This window comes from Protopterus annectens, chromosome 9.part0, assembly GCF_019279795.1.
Source record: "Protopterus annectens isolate FY-2018-M chromosome 9.part0, PAN1.0, whole genome shotgun sequence".
Taxonomy (NCBI): domain Eukaryota; kingdom Metazoa; phylum Chordata; order Ceratodontiformes; family Protopteridae; genus Protopterus; species Protopterus annectens.
In genome coordinates, this window is record NC_056743.1 from 1,499,129,436 (window position 1) to 1,499,144,493 (window position 15,058).

Consider the following 15,058-nt stretch of genomic DNA (forward strand, 5'->3'; position numbering starts at 1 on the left):
CACACACACACACACACACACACACACACACACAGACACACAGCCATAATTTACAACCACTTAAATGACTGTGGAGGCATATGATAGAACTTTGACTATGAACAAATAAATGAATAAAGATGCAAATAATGGACACACAGGAATATGTCTTGAAAGCTCATTGTTGTCAGAATGCAGTATAAAACCTACTGAACCCCCCCCACCTACACACACACATATACACTTCTTAACCTTTTAGCTCAAGTATCATCAAGAATCAAGGAGAGAACTAAAATAATCTGGGATAAAGGACTAAAATCAGGGACAGATTGTTTGTTTGTGTTTTTCGGGTTTTCCCGGTTATGGGTCGCCACAGCGGAACTCCGGTCCGCTAATGATTGGCAGTAGATTTTTACGTATTACTGTTCTTAAATAACTTTGTACTGTGGTGGTGGTGCTGCGGTAGCGTTGTCGCCTCACAGTTAGACGTTGCCCATTCGATTCTCAGTTAGAGCGTCTTCTGTGTGGCAACATGCGTGAATGGGCGTTCCTTCATTGAAGGTTGTGCGTTAGGCCTGGCAAGCCAGCATGTAAAAATCTACTGCCAATCATTAGCAGACCGGAGTTCCACTGTGGCGACCCCTAACCGGGAAAAAAGCTGAAAGACACAACAACAACAACTGTTCTTAAATAACTTTGAAATTTGCTAGAACAACAAGCTTTGGATTTTTCCTAAAGCTATTAAGTCTGAAATTCATGTGTCTGTCACTATTTACTGACAGCAATCATCACAGATTTACCAAGACAAAAACATAAATATTATAAAGAATAGACTCAAATATGAGGCAAATATCACATACTTTCTTCAAAATCAGGGACTGCTGAGAGCATTTATGTTCCCATATTAAACAAATATATACAGGAACGCAGACAAATGCATACACACATGCACAATTACAGCCACTTATATAATTCTGACAGTGCACCACAGAACTCTTGACTGTGATCCCCACACATATGTCTCAACCTCTTAGCTCATAAATCATGAAGAAAGCTAAAACTAATGAGGAACAAAGGACCAAAATCAGAGAGAGATATTGCTCTTACATACTTAGAAAGTTGCTAGAATAAAGGACTTTGCATCAGCAAGTTTTTTCTGAAGGCTGTTAAACATAAAACTCAAATGTATGTCATAATTTAGTGATTGCAGTCCTCATTCACTTGCCATAAAAGTACACACACACACACACACACACACACACACACACACACACACACACACACACACACACACATACAAACACTTAAAATAAAAATCTTTATTTAGGCTGTTATTGTTGTAATAATAACCCTGCTGCCATGTTCCTGCTTCTTTTGATATGCTCTTTTTTCCTTTTTCAGTCAGACTGTCCAGGTAACCTAAGGTAGACTGATCCAATGGAAACAACTCCTTACTGCAGGCATGGGCAAACGGTAACAAATGTGTGTGTGTGTGTGTGTGTGTGTGTGTGTGTGTGTGTGTGTGTGTGTGTGTGTGTGTGTGTGTGTGTGTGTGTGTGTGTGTGTGTGTGTGATCACTAGGCCTCCATTGAATATTTGTACTTTTTGACCCCAAATTGCCTTACTGCTTCACAAATCAGACAAGTGACCTGCTATCCCATTCTCATTTCTGACTTCTGGAGAAGACAGAAAGAACCTTGCAATGCCAAGCTGACAATAAATAGACCAGCAAGCAGTGTAAGCCACATTTGTTTTTATTTTTTTATTTTTTTATTTTTTTCTCATTGACATTCTAATAATGTTTTAAAAATGAATAAATTATTTTGTGTTTTTATTCTTTTTTACTGGGAGGCTGCAGTCCAGCAGCCAGGGACACGAGTTGTTCCTGCCCTACCTCCCAACCTAGCTGCATCTCTGATTATAGTGTACACTTCAGCCCTGCTGCCACAGTTCCAGGAGTCTAACTTTTGCTTCTTAAAGTAAAAGTGACACAACAGACAAAAGCAAACATTCTTCCTGGATGCATTATTGTTGCATCACTAAAAACACATACTCATATATTTCATTCACATGTACATGCACACTTACTAACTCATATTCTGTAATTATGAAAGATGTATCACTAACGTCACCTAGAGCACACACACACACACACACACACACACACACACACACACACACACACACACACACACACGCACAGAGGCACACATGGACACAGATAAAGGCACAAACACATGCACACACACACAAATGCACACACAAACATAGGCTCACATAGACACAGATATAGATACAAACACATGCAGAGACACACACACACACAAACATAGGCTCACATAGACACAGATATAGATACAAACACATGCAGAGACACACACACACACACACACACACACACACACACACACACACACACACACACACACACACACACACAAACAGAGACACATATAGACACAGGTATAGACACAAACACACACACATACACACTAAACACAATTGCACACAAATGTGCACACAGACACAGATAAAAACACCGGCACACGCATACACATGCATTCACTCATGTACATGCACATACTGCATGCAGTACACAAATGCGCAGACATACATACAAACATATTCAGACACACAAAGCCTTTATGTACTGCTCACAAATAATTGAAAACATGTATATACTTATTAACACAACATATGAAGAAGATAATTGCCTATATGTGAGAAGTAACCCTAGTGAGAGGAGAAGCGATTTGAAAATGATAGTCATTAGGGACTGAAGAAAAGGGAAAGTGGTATGAAAAGCAAAGGCTCTGGTCAAGCAACAAAACAAAACAAATTATCTATGCAGATGTGTTCTGCATCAACCAACAAGTAAACTGTGGAGAGGCCAACATCAAAAAAGGAAGGAAGGAATGGAGGCAGTGGGCAGAGTAGCAAGAATGTTTGAGAAGAGAAGATTTACAAGTAGAAGTAAGGAATGGGAAAAGACTGAATTAGACTGGAGTAAAGAACAGGCATTGTGATGAGGTGCAACAACTTACATAAACAAAACATCCCCAAAATGGCGACAGTGTTCAGAGAATGAAGAGCAGTGATCCATCCATGGTAGTGGGGTTAACTAGTACAGCTGGAAGATAAGACAGTAAGAAGGCTATTTGGTAAAACACACATGGAATTGTAAGTAGGCATGTTTCTCTTAGTGCTTACTTTTCTTTTTTAAACATATAATTGTGATGCCACAAGTTTAATGTTCACATATCACAAAGCAGCAGAAAGAAAATGTTTACATTTATTCATGCCAGTATCCCCTGATGATGATCTTGGCACTGTTAAGAAATGTTTTAGGTCTGAAAGTCAAATTTCAGTCTGTGGAATATTATTAGTGAAATAATAATAAGTTCTTTTCTTTACTTTTTTTTTCCTGAGACTGTTCAGTCTTTGGTTACATCGTGAAAGGGCAGCATTCCAATGCTTCATATTTCACTGAAGAGGGCCTCCATTGTCCTGAGGACTTCATGAGTACAACACTTGCCAGTAGCAGTTAGCTGTAATGCCATTAAACACTTGACACTCTGAACCAAATTTACATTAATCCTGGCTGTGTTAATGTTGATGATGACGCATAATTTAGGACTACTGATGTCTCTTCACATCTGCTCACCTGCAAAATGGAATTTCTCTGCTTGTTATGTCTCTCACCAGGACAACACTAGAAGATAGTAGTTACAAATAAAAAAGATGAAAATGTTGCTGCTTTTCAACTTGATTTTTATAAAGTAAGCATTAGACATTGCTAGATATGTGTTGCTCCTGTTTGCATTTTAAACTGAAGTTCATTGTATAAGCTTTCACAACATTTTCTGAAACTTCAAGCATACTATATTCCTTTGTGATTTGGGAGTTTCTTCCCTTCTGGAAGCCATTTTGTTCAACTGTCTTTGCAGTTTTCATTGCTCTTATGGCATTTGGTATCACTAAACACCATTGACGTGTCCCTGACTTCTACACATTATTGTATATATCATAATCACAGGTTGCTGCCCTATCAACAGCTCATGCTGCAGTTTAAACCTGTTCAAATTATCTTTAGGTCCATCTGGTCAAACTGCTCAGACTAGAATATCAGCTGGTAATTGATACCACCTACCACACCCACTCAGATGCCAGTGTTAGAAGTTGTTAAGGAACTGCCACTCCACTGTTATCAGTCTCTGCTAACTCTGTCTGTACTTTCAGTTTGCTGTGCCACATAAGGGCTTTGCTTCATGCTTCACTGAGAGACTTTCACACACACTCCTTATTCATTATTAACTTTTCACACAATCTGTATGAAACTGACAGGAGTGCAGAAACAGTCTACAGGAAAGGCAAGCTGTTGATTTTAGCACTCATCTAGGGACACAATCATACAAAAATCATATTGCAGAACTGATGTGTGTGTGTGTGTGTGTGTGTGTGTGTGTGTGTGTGTGTGTGTGTGTGTGTGTGTGTGTGTGTGTGTGTGTGTGTGTGTGCGTGTGTGTGTGAGAGAGAGAGAGAGAGAGAGGGACTGATGAAAATATGACAAACAAAATGATTCTCGTTTGAGTTGTAAACATATCTGATAACCCTGCGGAAAAATGCATTCCAAAAAGGTGTGGTTCTAATAATAAAAACATTTCAATAAAGCTGTAAGGCAATATCACTAAACAACTATAACTGAATATAAGGGTAACTTGTAATCAAGTCCTTAATGCCAAAACTGAAACATGATGTATGTTGGCTGAAAGGTTAATTCATTGTGTCACAAAGCCACATTCTGCAACAGTTGCTGCAGATAAAACTTCAGTTTTCTAAAACCTAGAATTGGATATTTTTCAGTAGATAAGCATAGAATTCAAACAGTTGGATGTCCCTAGCAGAGTAAGCTGCAGTTAAAGAACACAGGCTGAGAATCATGTACTGCTTTATACCTGGTGTTATCTTATTGCCCTAGGATTGCACCAGCCATTAAAAGACAGAATGACAAATCATGGTTCATGAAAGATCCTGCAACACACTTCACAGGTACTCACCAGCTTTGCACTGGAGTGCAAAGTACCTTTATTGAGATATACAACTGATGGTGTGCTGCCCTTGAACATATTTCTGTTTGTGCACTGTTCATCTCTGTCTAGTTGTCAAGCTATGTAAGTCTTTTTTCAGACAAAGGCCTCCATATTCCTTGCAACATTTTGATAATCTTGTTGGCCAACTGTATCACAGCCGTATCCTCCCTTCATCTGTAGAGCTGCAAGAGCCAAACACAGTACTTAGAAACAACTTTATCAAGTCTCTGTAACACAAGAGGATAACCTCAACATCACTGGACAGTACCCCCAGGTATTCACCCCAATAACCTACAGGAAGGCACCACTGTTCTTTCATACTGCATTGCATGATTCATACTACAAGTGACTATGGCTCCACACTCCTCTACTTCTCCTCCATCACTGAAACACATGGATTTTCGATGACCCCCTTCACCAAAGTACAAAATCTTGCAGTTGTTTGACTAAATACTAGCTGTCACCTATATGCCTGCCTTCCAAGCTACAACAGGTTTTGCTAGAAATTGACAACTTCATCCCTGATCACTTCACCACGGCAGTGGGGAAATGGATGAAACTGCTGTCCTTTTTTAGTGTAACAGATCATAAAAATATTTTAATAAGTATAATAAGTGCAGCAAGTTCTGTGGCAGAATCAGTTTCTCTGCCTGTCACATACTATGTGACATGATTGTCTACGTCTTTCCCTTGATCCAGAATTGATAAAGAGAGCATTTCAGAATTAATGATTCCGTGTATTCCTTAAGTAAAAGTCATCCTTCCTTCCTTCCCTACATGTAGGACAGGTTGTCCCAGCATTTAGCCACTGATTATTTCATATAGTTCCTCAACCATTTACTACACAACATCCTTGTTCATAGCACCAGCCCATCACTCACTTACTGCGTTATCTACCATCTTTCACTGCTATGGCTACCATAATGCCCCCTCCTCATAATTCTGTGTGAAATCCATATTTTATTAATGTCTGCAAACTCACAATTTCTTGTCAGGTACCTTAGTGTTATGTACTACACTTGTATTGAATTTTCAGCTCTCCTGAATGTGTATATTTTATTTTCAACATTTTTCCTAGACTCAAAATGATTGTTCAGCTTACCTATTATGTCCTGAAACCTCTTATCTTCTCCTGATATTGTCTTAGAATTTCATAAATCTATTATCATGCCATGTGCTGAAGTAAAGCTTTTAGTCTATTTTTTTCTTGAAGTTACTAGGGCTTTCACTCTGAGCTTATATGCTTCCACTACAAGGCATAGGGTACCTTCAAACACTGGCCCTGTCCCAGTTTGTTTCCTTCAAGTGCAGGTCATGGATACTAAACTTGGTGGACTTCTTTGAGAAGGTCATTAGAGCCATGAATGAGGACAAAATGGTACATTCTACCTACATTGACCTGGAAAAGGCATTTGACACAATACCTCACTCCGGTATTATAGACAAAGTCAAAATTTAGGCATAAAATCCAATGTCACCCAATGGACAGCTACCCAAAAATTCCTTTGTCACCTGATGGTCATCAGAATGGCTCATATATAGGATATATGAAGTTAGGGTGGGGGAGCCCACCTCCACCATGAGGCCCATTACTACTGATGTCCCACAGGGTTTGGTACTAGGACCTCTCCTGTTTGGAATATACTTCTCTTAAATCAAGGCAAATGTAGAGGGCCTTTGGCTGAAAAAAAATACTAATGATTGCAAGCTGAATGCAATCATTGAAAACCACAAAGATGTAGATATCTTCCAAGAGATTCTGATGCAGACAAATAACTGGTGCCAGACCTACGGCCTAAATCTCAAAGAAAAAAATGCATAATTGTACCCTTTGGGACTATGACCACCCCTGCAAATTACAACATTGATAACACTCCCCTAAGAGTAGACCCATTGGCAAGGGACTTGGGAACTTAGATTGACAGTAACCTGAACTTTGATCACCAGCTGGCCATGGTAGTAAGAAAATCCTTCTGTGTGGCACAACTTCTAACTAAGGGCATGGCATCCAGATCTAGGAAATCATTGTCCCATTATTCTCAGCCCATATTAGACCAAAAATGAGGGTTGACTATAGTGGGATTATAATTAGCCCTCATTAGGCCAATAATTGATTAAGATGCACTGTTTGGTATATACCTGGCCAGGCATTTGCAACTGCTGGAGCAGCCACTGAGGATGCTCACTAAAAGAATAAATGGTGTAAACAATATATCCTATGTATACCAACTCAAAGCCCTCTCCTGAACTTGGTTTCCAACAGATTACTGAGGGGTGATCTGTGCCTAATCTACAAGGCATTCTCCAATCCATCCCTGACCAATCTGCGATACATTTGCAAAACAAACAGCACTAGAATTACCTGATCTAATGATGTAAACCTCATCTGTGACAAAACATGTTGGAGGGATCGATATGTGTCTCAGAGATTATTCCTTCTCTAGAACAGACTTCCCATTCAACATAAATCTAGCTCTTCCCTAAGCCTATCCAAATGCAATTTAGACCAATGGATGCGAAATTCCAAATTCACTGTGGCTTGTCACTTGCGGCCCTTATGGACAGGAGCAGTTTGTAGATGTCCTAGGGCACAGCCACATACCAAAGCTGTTCTAGCCCATGGAAAGTTTAATAAAAGCTTGTAGGAAAAAAGATTTTCCAATCTAATTGTTAGTCTCTCTACTTCATCTGTTTAGGAGTGTTTACCAATCAGAGGTCCAACCAGAAAAGCCCAAATCATACATTCAGTACAATGGGTCACTATCCTTTGCATTTTAAATTAATTCTCTTTAAAATGACATCATATTATACCACTATGTATACAAGTGTGTGGCAGTTGGCACAAAGGGTTAAGGCTGTGAGCTTTAGTTCTTGTGGTATGGGGTTTGATTCTCTCACCCTTCATTTGCCTGCTAGGTAACTGTGAATAAGTCATATAACTAGGCAGTGCTCCTTGGCAGCCCCTAAAAAGGGACTCTGCATCTGGTGGGCCTACTCGGTTAACAAAAGGGTGTTACTGTTTTAATATCTTTTTAGGGGGTTTAATAGGGCTTTATTTTTTTCCTTATTAGTATCCTATGCAGAATGGAGTTGAAGACACTGCTGATGTCATGGTATATGACATAATTCAACATTCTTGTCTAGCTCTGCCACCCTCTAGACACAGACTGGATTAGACTGTCAGGAACTTTTACCATTAAACCTGATCTGCTTGGCATGCTGGAGCTGTCCCTCTGATAAGAATGCCATCACCTTCTCTCTGTGAGCCTGTTTCACCACTGTCTCCTCAGCCAATAAAAGGCTGATAGGCATTTAAATTCTGGGGAACCCTGATCCCCATTGTATATGGACTACACTATGACCTCTTCCACTCCTTCATTATTTCACCATTTGCCTGCAATCTGTTATAAAACTGCTGCAGTATGGGTACCAGGGTCTATATTAGATCAGCAAATGCTTAAACAAGCGAACGCTGATTGATCGACCTTATTTTAGCGAAAATTAGAAATATCGAAGCAACAGAAATTCAATTTTTTTTCCTAGGGAAAGAATTTAGTTGTCTGTTTCTGTTGCTTTGGTATTTTCACTGCTGTGGTGGAAAGTTACGGATCGGATTCAGGTAAGTGTGCGATTGTGTGGATGTGAGTGTTAGGGTGGGTTAGGTGAGATAGGGTTAGGGCTCAGGTTAGATATGTGTGCAATTGTATGGACATGAGGGTTAGGGCAAATTTAGGTGAGTTAGTGTTAGGGAGCAGGTGAGGTGAGTGTGCAATAGTGACAGACCTTAGGGTTAGGGTTTGGGTTAAGGTAAGTGGATAGTTAGTGATGTGTGCATAGTTTGGTGTAGGGTTAGGTGTCAGATTTTAGATGTATGTGTGTGGATTTCTGTTTGTTTGGTGTGCTTGTGTTGTGTGTATGTGTTTTGGATCAGTGATTTGTTTCCCTAGGAAAAAAATCGCTGATCTGACAGTTCGAGATTGTAAGCTTTCGCTTATATAAGGTTGATCAAACAGCGTTCGCTTTTTTAAGTGTTCGTTGATCTAATATAGACCTTGGGTACCAGCACTCCGCTCATGTATGTCAGGATTTTCATTGGAAGATTGTCCAGTCCTTTATTTTGTCATCATTTCCTTTCTCCAACTCTTCTGCAATCCTGTGTCTTTGTTCTCTTCTTTCCATTAACTTCTTTGTACAACAGTTCATTCCTCAGTGTGTCAATCTGCATATTTTTTCTTAGTAAAGAATGTTCAGTTTAATTTTTGTGCCTGTTTCTCTACCTACTTTAATTGTCCCTTCCATCATCAGCTTGGCTCTTTCCCCAGTTTCCCCTTTGTTATTGCTTGTATGCATATCTGAAAAAAAGGAAAACTCTTACTGCCCCTTCCTGAAGAGTATCTGAAAGTACTCTTCTCCTATCCCAGCTGCCCTTATCACAACTGTGGCTTCCCTCCTAGCCTGATGGTACTCTTGTATTTCATCATCCCTATTTATTTATTTGTTTGTTTATTTTCATTTGTTGACTGTGGAAGACTGATTGGGTGTAGAACCTTTATCAGCAGATACCTAGGGAGAAAAGCTCCTTTGCTATAATATAATACAATAAACGATAAAAAAATAACAAGGTAAATTGAACACTAATGTCATGTCATCTTTGACAGTACAGTATGAGAACATTATAAACAGTAGTATATTGAACTGGCAGACATTACAGGAAAGCTTATTTTCTGTGGGGCTTCTGTTTACATCTTCTGTTTGTTTGCACGTTCTTGATGAACCAAACTTGCTTCCTTCTCTGCTTTTGTTTATTTCTTTTCATTATTGTCATCTGCACTGCCTCTTTAATCCCTTCTTTAAATGCACTTTACAGGTCATTCACCCCTTGTACTTTTCCTATCCATAGTCACCTTGTCTTCTACTGTAGTCTTCTGTAATCAATATCCTTGTAGTCCTACACCTACTATCTTTTTGTGTTTCCTCCCACTGCCTTTCTATAGACCATGAACGATACAGGCATGTGCTCACTCTGTACTAGAGAGTATTAACATCTACTACATTTGTGTTATCTGTCCAGCAAAGGAGGTAAATTGGATTTGTTTTAGCAAGCAGGTTCCTGTATGACCTGGGTGAATCGTGTTTTGGAAAAGAGTTTCCCTCAGGTCCATTTTCCTTCCCACCCTTTACCCCACTACATATATATGTGTGTATGTGCCTCAGGAAGTTTGATTTTTCTGTGCTGACCACATCATCTTTACTCTCCAGAGTTTTACTTTGCCATTCAATATGCTGTACATTATGCAAAGTAAACTGGCATTGACTTAATAAAAGGCTTTTTTGCAAGGTGTTGATCTTTTTCCGGTTTGCATCTTATATTATTAAACCACTAAGCATTATATAAATTAGGGGCATCACCCTGTTGTTGACCAAAAATCACAAAACTGAAGATGCATTTAGTTATACCATAGCAGATTAACTATAGTATGAACTGAAATCCTAGTTTCATATTTTGACAATCTAGTTTTCCATTTTTCTCTACTTACATTGAATCTTCCTACTCAGCATGTCATCTAAAACAATCATGCTGCACCTGATCTGCCAAGAATAGGCTATGATTGCCACATAAACATACTCACCTGAAAAATATACAGTCTGAACTCATCTTGTTAGAAGAGTTATTTATGTCTCGAGCCACATGTTTTAAAGTTCAGCCAAATATCAATTAAATAATCACAGGTACTTTTTAAACTAATTTAAACAACAGCCTACATGTGAAACAATAATTTTGTTATTTTTATGAAACCTGGATACTTAGTACATGCCGCGTTTAAACATTATTTCTGAATGCTGTCTGTGGCTTTCTATCACAATGCACTTGTAAAAGCTTTATTAAGTACTTAAAGCTTCAGGCATCATGTAGCTTTATACATATTAAGCCAACTCTGCAGGAAAAAATCTACTGTGACTTTGTCAACTTCCTTCTACTGCTGCAGCTGTAAATCTCAGTAATGCTGCATCATAACAGCAAGGTAGCTCTTTATGATGGTAATCTTTACATAAAGTAATGAGTAAGTCATCTTGTAACTAATTACAGATCATGTACATTCAACAGTGTCCAGAAACACAATGATTCCCATTTCAGATGGAAATAAGATAAATGAAATGGGAGTCACTAAATTAATAAAAGCATTTTTAATAGGGAGAAAAGCCTTCCATCATAAGAGAATATATATATATATATATATATATATATATATATATATATATATATATGTATATATATATATATCTATATATATATATATATATATATATATATATATATATATATATATATCTTGCAGCCATAACCTTCATTGAACTTTGATCTGATCCACATCTGTTTAGCCAACAGAATTTGGTTGCGTGAGAAGATGAACAATAGGTGCAGAAAACTGGATAATTCTTGTCAGGATTGGAGAATGTGTCCTTCCCCTGATATTGTGCAATCTTGGAGTTGGTATATATTATTAGCAGGGAGGGTGTTAGGGGCATAACACCCCACATGGGGGTGCAGGGGGGGTTGTCCCCTGCAAAAAAAAAAAACACATTTTGTTTGTACTTTTTGTTTCATTTTGCATGTGCAGAGGTAATTGTTTGGTGCGTGCTCAGTAAAATTTCAATTTTTTTTGTCAACATTGTGGACTTTTGACATTTGTGTCATTTATTCTTTTGCAATAGACACCTACATACATACATGTATATATGTGTGAGTGTGTGTGCGTGTGTATATATATATATATATATATATATATATATATATATATATATATATATATATATAGCTATATAGATATATGGGTCCCCTTCACATGGTCGACTTTTCAGAAAGTCAACTTTCATAAGGCCGAGACCATATGATCTACTTTCGAAAAGCCGACCATGGGGAACCGCTATCTCCGTACAGTTCGGAATGGGAAAATTTTCTTCTTCCACACTGTAGCGCAATCTTGGAGTTGGTATATTTAGGTTATGGGGGGTGTGGGGGGTGGAGCCCCCCCGGGGGTGCAGGGGGGGGTTTGACCCCCTGGTAAAACTTGAAAGGTAAGTGTTTGTTGTGTGTTTTCTGTTTATGTTACATGGTCGGCTTTTTAAAAGTTGATCATATGGTCTCAGCCATATGAAAGTCGACTTTCTAAAGAAAAGTCAACCATGTAAAGTATACCCAGATATATATATATATATATATATATATATATATATATATATACTTTATTATTAAAATATTGAAACTCAAAATAAAAATGGTACTTAACAGCAAACTAATTAGCCAAAAGCACTAACGGTCCTAATGTCAAAAATCAACTGTTAATGATGAAAATTTTATGGCACTTACCAGCAATGTCACTGTTGCCGTAACTCCCTAACAACTACATCTAACATCCCATTTATGCAGGGGGGCAAGCCCCCCTGCACCCCCCAACTACATATTCCAACTCCGACATCGCACTACTGTGAGGAAAGGGATGTATTTCCCTAACCGCACTGTACCGCGATCCCTGTACATCCCTTTGAGCATTCATATTTGTGAATGCACAGTACATTCGCAAATATAATGTTCGATTATTTAGCTCGCACACATATGAACTATCTGAACATCTGTAGTTCGAATAATTCATAGGTGTACAATGCTACTTTGAAATTTTAATAGTAAACCTATATATGAGTGTATGCATGTGTTTACAGATACGAGTGCCTTATGTAATACTGGATTCTCTACAGAGCGTTGAACAGCACATCAGTTTTTTTTTTATATTGCATGAAACAAAAACAAAAGACATCATTTCTTCAGGGGGGAAGTCCCCTTGAACCACCCAAGTGAGGTGTGCATCCCCCAGACCCCCTGCTAATTATATATACCAATTCCAAGGTAGCACTACACTGGGGAAAGGGCAAATTCACCCTAACCCCACTGTCCCATGACTTCACACACAGACCAGTCTAGCAACCAGAAAAACACAGCAAACAGCATTCACTCTTCTGAGTGTTCCCCCTTAGCTATTGCATCCATATGCATATATCTATCTCTCTTTCTCTGTATGTATATGTGTGTGTATATATATATATATATATATATATATATATATATATATATATATATATATATATATATATATATGTAGGTCTACTTCACATAATCGAACACCCAAATATTAGACTTTCATATGTCCGAGACCATATGATCGAACATTTGAATGTTTGAAAATGTGAAAAAAAAATAAACAAACAAAAAAAAAACTAAACAGTGCTAGAAGGGGGTCAAGCCCCCAGCACCCCCAACTTGGGGAGCAGCGTCCCCCAACCCCCCGCTATTTAAATATACCAACTCCGAGATCGCACTATATTGCAGTAAAGGGAAATCTTCCTGTTCTGTACTCTATGGAGATCCCCATTCAGACCATTCAAACTTTTAAAAATTCGATCATATGGTCTCGGACATATGAAAGTTGAGTTTTTAAAAGTTTCACTTTCTGAAGGGGGCCCATATGTATATATATATATATATATATATATATATATATATATATATATATATATATATATATATGTGTGTGTGTGTGTGTGTGTGTGTGTGTGTGTGTGTGTGTGTGTGTGTGTATGTGTGTGTGTAAAATGTAAAAATATATATATAATATAAATATGTATAACAATATATATATATATATATATATATATATATATATATATATATATATATATAAATGGGTCTCGTACAGATGCTCGACTGCATCTTTCACCGAATCCCAAATTGGTGAGCATTCTTGCACAAAAGTGCTGTTCACCGAAGCTGCACTTTCGTGTAAGTATGCTTGTTGTTCCGGTTGTACTACAATGTGGTAAGGGAAAATTCCATTTTCCCCACTGTGGTGCGACCTTGGAGTGAGAATATTAAAGTAGGGGTGTGTGGGGGGTTGTCGGGCGTGCAGGGGGGCTTGCTCCCCCCCTGCATTCAAGTAGATTTTCTGTTTTTTTTTTTTTTTTAACATACTTTAATGAAAGGGCTTTTTCAATGAAAATGCTTTCATTAAAGTGTGTTCGGTGGTAATGGATTTGGGCTTTTGCTCTTTCGATCAAAATCCTAGATCCATATATATATATATATATATATATATATATATATATATATATACATATATATATATATATATATATATATATATATATATACATATATATATATATATATATATATATATATATATATATATATATATATATATATATATATATATATATATATATATATATATATAAATATATATATATATATATAGATATCATGTACTCACAAATACACACACACACACACACACAAACGCACAAACATACACACACACACACACACACACACACACACACACACACATACAGCAGATTTTTCCAATAAACAAAAAGCAAAATGATTGACACTCAACTTTCTTTTGCAAACATGCCTTCTCCAGTACATATTTACAGTACAATAGTAATCACCCGCTCCAACAGAAGAAAAGCTGAAAAGCTTAATTAATGGTCAGTTTATACACTTAGTGTGATTAGTGTCAGAGGATGGCACCTTGAAGCATGAAATGGAAAAACTAGTGTCTATGTTTATAGATCGAGATTACCCCATAGACTTAGTCACTGATACCAAGGAACAAGTTCTTAAATATAGAGATATTAAGGCAATAACCCAGTGCTTGGTGTGGGCAGTGCTGGATTTACCCATGGTTGGCATGGTTTGATCACAGGGGTGAAGCCAGAGTGACCAAACAAAGCCAACCATAGGTAAATCCAGCATTACCCACACCCAGTCATGGGTTATTGCTGTTATACAATTACATTATTTAAGAAATAATTTCCTCACTTTTCTTAATGTCTTTGTATAATTGTGCAGTGATTTTCTTGTGTGTTGTTTCTGTCGTTTGATGATGCAGTGGGCATGCTTATGTGACTTATGTTCCCATGCTTACACAGTA

The 15,058-nt window shown here is 37.8% G+C and overlaps 1 protein-coding gene across 1 annotated transcript in view; it reads right to left on the reverse strand.

Moving 5' to 3' along the window:
• LOC122810961 overlaps nucleotides 1-15,058 on the reverse strand; it is a 193,910-nt gene that overhangs the window by 39,546 nt on the left and 139,306 nt on the right. The window lies entirely within an intron of this gene.